This window comes from Lygodium microphyllum, chromosome 5 (genome assembly GCF_053477565.2).
Source record: "Lygodium microphyllum isolate KBCC chromosome 5, Lygodium_microphyllum_v1.1.10, whole genome shotgun sequence".
Taxonomy (NCBI): Eukaryota; Viridiplantae; Streptophyta; class Polypodiopsida; order Schizaeales; family Lygodiaceae; genus Lygodium; species Lygodium microphyllum.
This window is the reverse complement of record NC_141139.1, coordinates 67,076,826-67,088,494: the sequence shown is the minus strand read 5'-3', so window position 1 is coordinate 67,088,494 and position 11,669 is coordinate 67,076,826.

Here is an 11,669-nt window from a genome sequence, read left to right as displayed (position 1 = left end):
AGTTGAGTCTCTAGCAGGTGTTCTAGCTTAACTAGGCATTCTGTCCATGACTCCTTTCCATCCCATCTCTCCTGGATGGCAACTCTCAAGCTAGGGATAAAGAATTCTACTGGTAGAATGGCTTCAATTCCATATGTTAGCTTAAAGGGAGTTTTCTCCACATCCATTTTATAGGCTGTTTGATAGGCCCATAAAGCTGCCATCAGCTTGTTGTCCCAGTCATTGCGAGAAGCAGAGACTAACTTGGTTAGAATATTCACTAAGATCTTATTTGTGGAATCAACTTGGCCATTAGCTTTAGGGTAGTAGGGTGAAGATGTCCTATGGATGATTAGGAAGGTAGACAAGAGGTGGGTAATCACTTCATTGATGAAGTGCATTACTTGATCATTGACTAGTTCAATGGGGCAATCAAATCATGAGATTACTTACTCCCACAAGAACATAGCCATGGTGTGAACATAGCTCTTTCTTCTACCCACTTTGTGAGGTAGTCTATGTGGTGAGTATGATGTATTTTACTTGCGAGTATTGTGTTGCGAGAGTAATTGTCCCAGTGAAGTTAATCCCCCATTTTTTGAATGGCTATCTTGCGATGATTGGGGTGAGCTCCATCTTGTCCTTGCAAATTGGAACTTTGGTCTGTTTGGCATTCATCACAGTGCTTCAAGAATCGTACTGCATGATGGAAAAGTGTGGGCCACCACAGTTGAGACTGCAACAGCTTGGGTGCTATTGTATCTCCATTGAAGTGTCCTTCTGAGATTCTGTTGTGTGCTTGTGTGAGTACATCATGTATCTCATGTTTGCACACACATTGTCGTAGTAAGACATATTGTCCTAATCTATAAAGTTAACCAGCTATCAATTGATAGGGTTGTATCTTGAGGATAATTTGCCTAAGCTAGGCCTTCTCGATAGGTCTTTTAGGTAGTCCATACTCTAGTTCTTGGACTATGTCATCCACCTAGTATGGCATCAAGTCGGCTCTCTAAATAGGTCATTTTCACTAGACAGGTTGAAGAGATTCGCATCTAGTAAGTTGTCTATTATGCCTTGTTTAGTGGCTTCTCTTGTGGGTATTGTTGAAAATTAGAGTTGAAGGCTTGAGAGAGTGTGCACAAGAGGGAGAGAGAGAGCTCAAGTACAAGAACAAGATCTTGTTTAGTCAATTGCTCAAAATACAACAAGTATACTCTCCTCTGATTGAGTGTGTACTTTAGGCTATTTATATAGCCATTGGAGGAGTTAGGGTTAGGGTTTCCCCTATCCTCTAGCCTTTTACACCTAGCTACCCTTATCCTCTCTAGTGTAAGGAGAGTTCCCATGCTTGTCTTTCAACACCCCCTCAATGCCAAGTGGCATTGGATAAAAACCTAATAGGATGCCTCCCCTTAATTCTCAATGAGATGCCTTTATAAATCAGGCTACAAGAAAATGTTATAGGTAGAGAGTGTTACAAGACTCAAAAGAGTCGGTCACCTATGGGTTGGGAGACAAAGTTGACCTCCAATTCCTTAGGTACTTGTGGAACACCGTGACACTTACTGGTAGTATGCTCGGTCTTTTTGCATTTATTGCACTTCGTTTTGTCAGGATGTTTCTTCCAGCAGAAGTTTCTCGCTCGTAATATGCCCCTTTTTATGATAGAAGGGGCACTTAGCAAAAGTTGTATGGACTAACATTTGCTCACAGGAAGTAAATGCTGAAGACCCTTCACTATGGTTTCTCTTCTCTTCACCTAGGCATGATTGAATGGTACTTGCTAGAGTTGGGTTTGGGATATTAGTTAGGGTAGTCACAAGGGTTGGAAAGACCTTCTTCACAGACTTTAGTAGGATGGCAATGGCATCTTCATCATGGGTAGGTGCTTGAAGGGATGCAAGCTATGCCATAAGCCCCTTCATATGTGAAATGAACTTGCTTAGATATTCTCCCTATTTGTATTCCAAGCTAAAAAAATCAATCTTGAGAAGTATTTGTAAAAAATTACACGGCGCAGCAAATAGAATCTGAGAAAGAGATAGAGATAGAGAGTACACAACATATAAGAGGAGAATTAGAAAATTTCTTTAGCTTCAAACAACTCATACAAATATAGCTCTGTCCACTTGTCCGCTTCCACTGTGAAGCTTAGATGGTGATCTAGACAGAAGATAGGTGAAGAGCTTAAGGCTAGCTGGAACAACTCTGACTAGGTGAAAGATAGATGATCGATGACTGTGAAGGGGTTTAGCTTTTATAGCCCGCAAGGGTGGTTAGTTCGGCTTGACCAACCTACCATATGAGTCTCCACTAATCCGCTAGGGAATATTCCCTTTCCTGTCAGGTTGGGGGTGCTACCTCCAGACCCTCACTAGGGGGACCACTGGCCCCCCTGGGAACCCCCAGCTAGGGGCCGCTTCTGTGGCCCTTGGACCCCAAAATAGGGGCCCCTTTTAACTAGCACCGTAGAGCATTTCAAGCTTATCCCACTTTTATTTTGCAGTTGAGAGCTGGTCAATGTGACGAATTAAGGATCCATCTAAATGAAGCATGATGATGGCCTGAGCTCCTTCATCATCTTCTACATCAAGGGGATTAGATGGGTCAATTACTTTGGTCACTTTTATGAAGGGCCAATATCCTCTTTCCATCATTATATATTTGATCAAAACTTGCCAAGGATGGAAATATTTTTCATTAAATTTCCAAATTTGAGGACGGACATCAGCATATGTTGTGGCCATTGGGAAGGTCTTACCACTTGTTAGAACAAGGGCAGTATCTAGTCCCTTACAACCTTGCCACTAAATGCGGAAGCAAATCAAACAATTGATATCAAAGTTGTAATGAGGAGAAAGGATGAAAATCATACATATGTAATATTTGAAAATATAAATTTGGTGGTCCTTTCTTATGTGCAATATTTTTTCAAGGTTTAATGGTCTTTTTAGGCTTCAATGATGTGAACCTAGGCTGGTGGACTTCGGGCTCCTCCTTGTGGTATGGCTCAGTGGATGAACCTTGTGTTGGAGAAGGATGGTCTATGATTTCAATGCTTGTTGCTGATGATTCCAAGGAGAGTAGAATGACACTCATCCCTCCGATTTCATTAACCAGTGTACTTGAAAAAAGTCACACAAGATATGCAATACAATTTTAGGGTAGGATGGTCTATGTGTTTATAATTGTACAAATAGCCTTACAACATGAAGTAAAGCACTCAATTGTTTTAATTTTCTGATGAAAACATTCAAATTTGTAAGTACTAGCATCAATGATGATTAATCAATGTGCCTTAGTGCTTATAAGCACTCATTTGTAGCTCATGTTGCCAGAGATGGTAGATGTCGGTCTTGATGAACTTGATGATGACGCTTTGAGTAGAAGAACCTCTGAATGAAGTTCCTAGATTAGTAATTGACTCTAGAAGGTTTGACTTAGTGATTAAAATCATTGTTAATGACCAAACATTGAAAACATTTGAAGATGGAAGAAGCTTGAAGCTTCCTAGCTATGGCTGCCAAGAGACCCACAGCTAGGTTTTTGATCATAGTAGGTTGTAGAAGATGAATTAGGACAAACCCTCTTAGGTGAGAATGGTCCACTATAGGGGCTACAATAGCCCTAAGGTATCCACCATGATTGCACTATGTACCACTCATGCTTTAGGTCGAATCAAGTCATGCCAGATATGTGTTTTATGCAATGTTGTCCACCAGGTCACCTAATCCTAGCTATTGATGTGCTGGATTGAGTCGTCCTGAGCTAAGGAGAAGATGTCCAAAAGAAATCAGAGGCAAAAACTGCTTTTATTTCCCACAATAACTCCTCCAAGGTCAAGGGGTCTGGCTGGCTATGGTGGAGAGGAAGGTAACTGAGATGGCAAGAGTACTTATTGTGCACTTAGATGGGTAAAGAGGTTGAGGGAAGCTGAAGGATCAGAGATGGCTCTGATACCATGTTGAAAATCAAAGTTGAAGGCTTGAGAGAGTGTGCACAAAAGGGAGAGAGAGAGCTCAAGTACAAGAACAAGATCTTGTTTAGTCAGTTGCTCAAAGTACAACTAGTACACTCTCCTTTGATTGAGTGTATACTTTAGGCTGTTTATATAGCTATTGGAGGAGTTAGGGTTAGGATTTCCCCTATCCTCTAGCCCTTTTACACCTAGCTACCCTTATCCTCTCTAGCGTAAGGAGAGTTCCTATGCTTATCTTTTAAGAGGTATGTGGGACATGTGATCATCCATGCAGTGTTGCTTTCCTTTGCATACCACCATGGAGAAGTCATTCTAAAAGCAGAAGTAACCATTGAGAAATGCATCTTGTAGCACAAGGTTTATTTACAAGATAAAGCAAGGCTTAATGGTCAATAAAGAAGGTAAAAGGCATTGCTAAACATGCTAAACCGGTTGTACAAGACATAAGGGTTTACATATGCCTCCTCATCATTCAATTCCTCCATATAATGGAATGGAGCATCGCTCTTGGTGGATGGGTTACAAAAGGCCTAGGTGGCCTAGGGATGCCTGCGAGATTAATATCCATTCTAGGGATGGCTAGTTTCGTGTCGTTAGACACTGGAAGAGCCAAAGGGGGTCCCCTTTCAGGGAAGTTTGGTGGCCTATTCCCTAAATATGGATGATTGTACGGTTGTGAGTATGGAAGCCTCCTTTGGTAGCCTACAATGCATGATGTCATGGCGAGACCTATCGCAATTGGTGCAAGGTTGGGACCTAGGGTCCTGACATTTTGCTAGGAGGTGACTTCTGCCACAATGCATGCACTGGACATGTGGTGTGTGTGTAGGTCTCCTCACTATCTCTTGTAGCCTTGCTAGCTCCATCTTCATCTCTGCTAGCTTTGGAGTTAGTGCCATCTCGGTTCGAGATCTTAAAGCTTCTCTCTTTGAGTTGGTTGTCCACTCGTATAGCCTCTTTAAAGACCCTAGCTAGCATGTCTCTTGACAAGCTTGAGTTGCATGCCAATGTCTTATAGAGTTCCTCACTATGAATTCCATTCACAAAGACTGTGGAGACTACTCTCTCAGTGGGTCACTCATTGGTCATGATTCTCTTAAAGAGACTCCGCACATGAGTAATGTAATCCACGATGTCCCCCTTGTCCTTTTTCTTGGCGTTCATCAACCAAACTATGAGATTGTTGGAATACCCAGCCTTAGAGAACCTCTTCATGAAGAGATTCTTGAGGTTGTTGAAGTTGCTGCACTTTGCCACCATGTCTAAGCTAGTATACCGTGTCCTACCCTTTTCACCTAGGAAAATATCAAAAGCTTTCAAGCATTGGGCAAGGTTTGTGAGGCCATTAGCCTTGCAGACTTTCTCAAATTGATCTACAAAGTTGTACGTGTCATTGCTTGGCTAGTATTTGTCTAGTTGCTTTGTGACCGTGTGGGGATTTTTGACAGGCTCTTGGAGCCCTAGGTGACTCCTAACCCTGCAAGCAATGAGGTTGCTAGGGTTGCTACACTTTGCTCTGTAGAAGTATTGCCTATGAGCTGCTTCATAAGAAGCTTGCTCAGCATCAAATTTGCTTCTAGCACTCTCTCCCTTTCCGTGTTAGGTCCCTACGATTCATATTGGCTAGAGCTAAAACACGTTGGACTTCTCTCATCTCAATGTCTTGTAGCAACGTCCTAGTTCGTTGTTCGTGGTTGTAAGCTACTATTTTCTGTAGCACTAGCCATGCTAATCTCCTCTCTTCCTGAAGGTCTGCTATGATGTCTTTTGATGGCCTATCATGGTGGTCCATCCTGGTTTGTAAGTCGTATTTATTCACCATTTGTTGGAGGTCAACTTGGAAATCTCCCAAGTTGAGCTCATCATTCTCACGGTTGGAGCTGGATCCTGACGATATGTCTGCAACTTCTTGCTCCACTAGGCTATCGATGAGGTTAATTAAGTTGGGAAATGTTGTGCCTCTAATGGTGTTAGTCCATCGATGCCTCTAGCATTCTATGTTGGCTCTCTCTTGGTTCTACTGGCTAGGGTTCTCGATCATTTGTCTAGGTCTAAGAGTCGTCTCCTTTTACTGGGTTCATTCCACTTGTTTTGTCTAAGTGTGTTCCTTCTTATTACAAATAGCCCTCAACTTACATTCACTCAAGGTGTGCATGATGATCCTTTGTGTACGGTGTGAAATTAGGCTTTTAGCTTTCAAGTGCACTTCTAGTGACAAACAATGTGGGGTGCAAATGCCGGATGATGAATGTTGAATATAGTTCTTGCTCTCCCTTGTTCCATTTTTGGCCAAATATGGCTCTAAGCACAATTGTTTGCCACTCCTATGGGTTCTCTAGGGCCTCTATTGAGCCTCTTAGCTTGGTTAGGGTATAATTGGGATATGTGGGTCAATTTGGGGCTCAAAATGGGTGGATAGCTAGCAAATTGGCTACTTGTCACTTTTAGGTTGTCAGGTCACACTTTTTGTAGTCATAGGATCTATGAGCTATCAGATGCATTTGGAAGGTTGTCAAAAGGTTTCTCTACTATGAGACATGTTCCACTTAGCCCATGATGTGCTAGATTTGGCAAATTTCCTATCAGCTTCTTTTGATCCGATTTGGAGTGATCAATTATCAAAATCGAATTGTTTGACTTTAGTTGGGTCCAAGCGTTCAATTCTCGATTGTTTGATTGTTGATGGTCGGACTACATGATTATCCAATTTTCCAAATCAGATGTGCTATGTGTTTGATCTGATGGATTGGGTGGTGTTCAAGTGGTCCGATTTTCCAAAATGGAACCATTTGATTATTTGGAGTTAGATGTCCAAGCTTGATTCTAGGAATCGGACCCTATCAAGCATGTCTGATTCTGATAGACAAAGTGAAAATCGAATCATTGGCAATGGTTCTGGGCATGCCAAGCCACACTAGCTTCCAGAATGCAAGAATAGACAAGGGGAAAGGTTTGTATATACCTAACACAGTTGGAAATCACACGCATGCGATGATCGATCCGTGTCTTGCCATGGAACTCTCTCTTCTCTCTCAAGCTCTCTCTCTCTCTCACTCACACTGTAGAGACTAAAATTGAGCCTTCATCCCCTCTTCCTTGGGTTTTAACCCCTCATTCTAGTGCCCAAGTGTTGCCATATTCATGCTCTTGCCTCGTCAATGGATTTCAATCCCTTTTTTCTCTTATTTTTACCCTATTTTGGGCTTATTTACAACATCAACCCTAAAGAAATTCTCTTCGATCTGTTGGTCCTATCCTACTTTAAATGCAACAAAAATCAAAGCTCAAGTACTGAAATGATTTATCCTACCTACCTAATCATTAAAAACTTAAAATACTTACTTGCTTCAAAGATCAAACTCCCAAATCTCCTACCTACGTCAAGCACTAGTTGTTTGAGGATGAAACCCTACTTTGATTCTCGATTTGAAGGGCCCAAGTGCTCAAGCTTGAATCCGTTGGTCTTGGCAACAAAACCAAATGAAGTGGGAGCTCACACTTGCTCGATCGCCAAGATCCACAAATTGCTTATGGTTTGAAGCATTTCAAGTGAGATCTAATGTCTATCTCTCACCTAGCCAACAAGCCTTTGATCCTATGAGTGTAGTGAGCTTATCTTGATGCCTGAATGAGTAGCTTGCTCCCTCAAGCACTCCAGTACCTCCACGATACGTGATGCGAGCTCAAGCAAGCCCAACCATCTACCATCAAGCTCCATTGACCATAGCTGTGTGTGCGAGATAAGAGAAGAGAAGGGAAGAGAAGAAGAGAGGAGAAGATGGAGAGCTTCTCCACCATAGTCCCTCCCCCTCACACACTCACACACTCACTTTCTCATACTTTCACACTCCGTCTCTCAAGCAAAAGCATATGCATAGGCAAGAGAAGAAGAAGAGAGCTACTTTTGCCACACATCAAGAATGAGCTTCTCATTCACTTTTTGAGTTTATATACAAGCCCTAAATCCTTTAGGCACCCATCCCCTTTTTTACACAACCGGGCATCTTGCAAAGGTCCTCTTTTCCTATTCCCTTCTATTTACCTTGTCCCTTCACCTATGCCCATCTAGATTTTGCAATTTTCACATGAGGGAGCATGGCACTCTTTTACAAAATTTTAGGGATGTATTTCATTTAAACTTGAGCATTTTTTCTTTTGAATTTTATCAAGATTTCTTTTGTCCTTTTTCCTTTTCTCCTTCTTGTTGACTTCATTGGGTCTTGAGACAGAGATTGACAATGTGAAGGGTCTTCTCAAGGCTGAATTTGAGATGAAGGATTTAGGAGAGCTACGTTATTTTGTCGACATAGAGATAATCAAGAATCCAGAGGGTATATGGTTATCATAGAGACAAAATGCATTAGATATCTTGAAGAAGTATGATATTGCTGATTGCAAGCCTATTTTAACACCTTTGGATGTTAATACTAACCTTAGTGCACATGAGAGTGACTTGATTGAGACTGTCACTATGTATTAGAAGATTGTGGGTAGACTTATCTATTTGTTGACTCGACCTAGACTACACAGTTGTTTTGCAGAGTCAATTTATAAAGCTTCCATGGAGGCCACATTTGGATGCAGTGTGATGCACATTGCACTATGTCAAGTCTCGATTGGACTATGCCTTATTCTATGGTGTAGGTGTACCATTAGACTTGCATGGTTACACAGATGTAGATTGGGCTAGTAGTATGTTAGATATGAGATATATTAATGACTTTATGTTTTCCTTTTATAGTGGTGTTGTTACTTGGAGCAATAAGAAATAGCTGACTAGAGGCAGTGTATAGAGATGCTGCAATTGCAGCATGTGAGATAGCTTGGTCACATAAGATACTTGGTGATTTGGAGATGCAGGTGGATAAGAAGGTTATCATCTATAGTGATAACCTTTACAAAATTCAATTGTCTAGGAACCCAGTGTATCATGCACAGACAAAACACATAGAGTTCCATTACCATTTTATTTGAGAGTAAGTTTTAGCAAGTGATATTGACTTGGTTTATGCCAATACGAAGGATCAAGCTGGTGATGTTTTTACCAAGGCCTTGGGAGTTGAGAAGATTTGATGGTTCAATTTTATGTTAGCACAGAGGATCAAGCTATTAATATTTTTACCAAGGCCTTGGGAGTTGAGAAGCTTCGATGCTTTAGGATTATGCTTGGAGTACATGAGCTCACGCAGAGCTCAAGGGGGAGTGTTGGGAAGTGGAGGTCTACATGAGCTAGCATCCACTATGTGCCTTGGTGGTGTTGCATGATATTATTCACTAGTATGTTAGGTGATCGGCGTGAGGATACACCAGTGATTCTATAGTTGGACTACACCCATGTAGTCCATCCTTGGTTATGAAACATTTATTGTGCCAGCTCTTCTTTCTTAGCTAGTTCACACTTAGTGATCGCATGTACATACGTTGTGGTACTTTCATATTAGTTTTTTAATCATGTTGCAAACTTAGTTCTTTTGTGTGAAAGAAGAAGAAAGAAGAAGAAGGAGATTTCAACCCTATCTATTTGTGTTCTCAAGTCTCCATTGCCTTTGTGTGTGTGTGAGCTCTTGAGTGCTTCACCTCTCTCCCCTCTTGTCTATTTTCATTCTCCCCTCTTACTCTCTTTATCTCTCTTTCTTCCTCTCTTCCTCTCTCTCCCTCTCTTATGCTCTTTCTTAATCTCCCTCCCTCTCCTTGTCTTTGTCTCTTAATCTCTCTGTCTTTTCCTTCTCTTAATCCACCCTTCTCTTAATCTCCCTTCCTCTTAATCCCACTCCCTCATTTTGAATCTCACTTCCTCTTTCTCTCCCTCTTTCCATCTCTTCCTCTCTCTCACTCTCTCTCCTTTTCTCTTTTACCCTATCTTAATCTCCATCACTCCCTCTTCATCTCTCTCTTACTCTCTTCCTCTTTATCTCCCTCTTGATCTCTCTTTCTTTCCCTATCCCTCTTAATCTCCCTCTTATCATCTCTCCTTCCTCCCTCCTCTCTCTTTCCATGTCTCCCTCTTTCACCCTCTCTCTTTGCACCTATCTCTCTTTCTCTCTTTTTCTCTCTCCCTTGTTTATCATCTCTCTCTCTCTCTCTCTCTCTCTCTCTCTCTCTCAATCTCCCTCCCTTTCTTTTAATCTCTTTCTTTTCATCTCTCCCTCTCTCTCTATCCCTCTTAATCTCTCGGCCTCCCTCTCTTTCCATATCTCTTGCTCCTCTCTCTCCCTCCTTCCATGTCCCCCTCTCTTTCTCTTTCTCTCTCTCTCTCTCCATATCTCTCTCTCCCTATCCACAAACCATAATGTAGCAAACCAAATTTCTCCATCCCTCTTTCTCTCTCCCTCTCTTTGCATCTTCCTCTCCTCCGCATCTCCTCTCTCTCTTTCTCTCTCCACATAAACCACAATGTATAAAATAAAGAGGGAGAGAAGATGAAAATGGATATTCTTGAGGCTCAAAGGCAGACATTTTCTACCTTGAAGCTCTTCTATGTGACCTTCTCATTCTCCTTCCCCTTTGTGTTTTCCTTGGCGCTCCCCTTTACATTCTCTTCAACCTTTGCCTTGAAGATCTCTCTCTCTCTCTCTCTCTCTCTCTCTCTCTCTCTCTCTCTCTCTCTCTCTCTCTCCTCATTTCTCTCTCCTTGCCAAAATGATTGTGGTATTTTGTTGTAGCTATTTTGGCTCTTTTTTCACACGATGTAGCATTGATATTAGTGTTGTCAATAAGTGTTAGCATCAGTATTGGAGTTAGTATTAGTGTTCTTATATAGCATTGCTATACTATTGCTATATAGCAACATTAATAGCAACTCCGATAAAAGAGTTGCTGGTCGAGCATCACTATAGGTTTGTTCCCTTGTAGTGTTACATTGACTTTGACCCTCTCCACAATATTCCCAATGAGTGGACTTGTGTCTTGAAGTTTTCATCTCATATTATAGAGGTTATAATACCTAAAGACTTACCCAAAGACATCTACAGAAGTTTTATGGTCCCTTGAAGGAGACTCTACCCTACAAAGAGACTACATTATCTAAATGTTTCCTCACTTGTAAAAGGGTTTTGTACATGTAATCTTAGAAGCTCCTTGAAAGTGCAAATATTTGAAAACAAAGAATATTGAACTCTTTTAAGTAAAAATTTTGGGTGCTACTTGAAAAATTTGTAAGGCCATTCGACTAGCAAATATGGAAAGGATCCACAGCATGAGATGACATATGAAGGGTGCAAAGAGATTTAATTTGAAACACTATAGAAGGGTGAACTATTGACAAGGTACGGCTCGATATTTCAACCCTTGTACAACAAAACTCCTTGTAGGAACATATTCATCTTTTTAATCAAACCTAGGATCATGGATGCTAAGGTCTAGGGAGAGAGAAACCCCCTAGATGCTTAAAAAAGAAAGATTTATTGTAGGTCTCCAAGGCCCTCTCTGAGTTAAGTTGGAACTGAAACCTAGCTTCTACTTTTGAAGAAGAAATTAACTTGACAAAGGAAAAAGATTCAAAGATCACCCAGCTAGGATAGCTCAAGAGGGAGGTGGAAATAATGTAATAAAAAACCTAGCATTGACAAAAGAAATATATGAAGTTATTGATCTATTTAAAAAATGTAGCCTTAATATATTAGGTCATCTTGCAAGCCAAGGGAGGGAAAGAGGGTGACAACCACCTTACCCCACTCAAGGTAAGAGCAAGGTAAGTAAATAAATGATG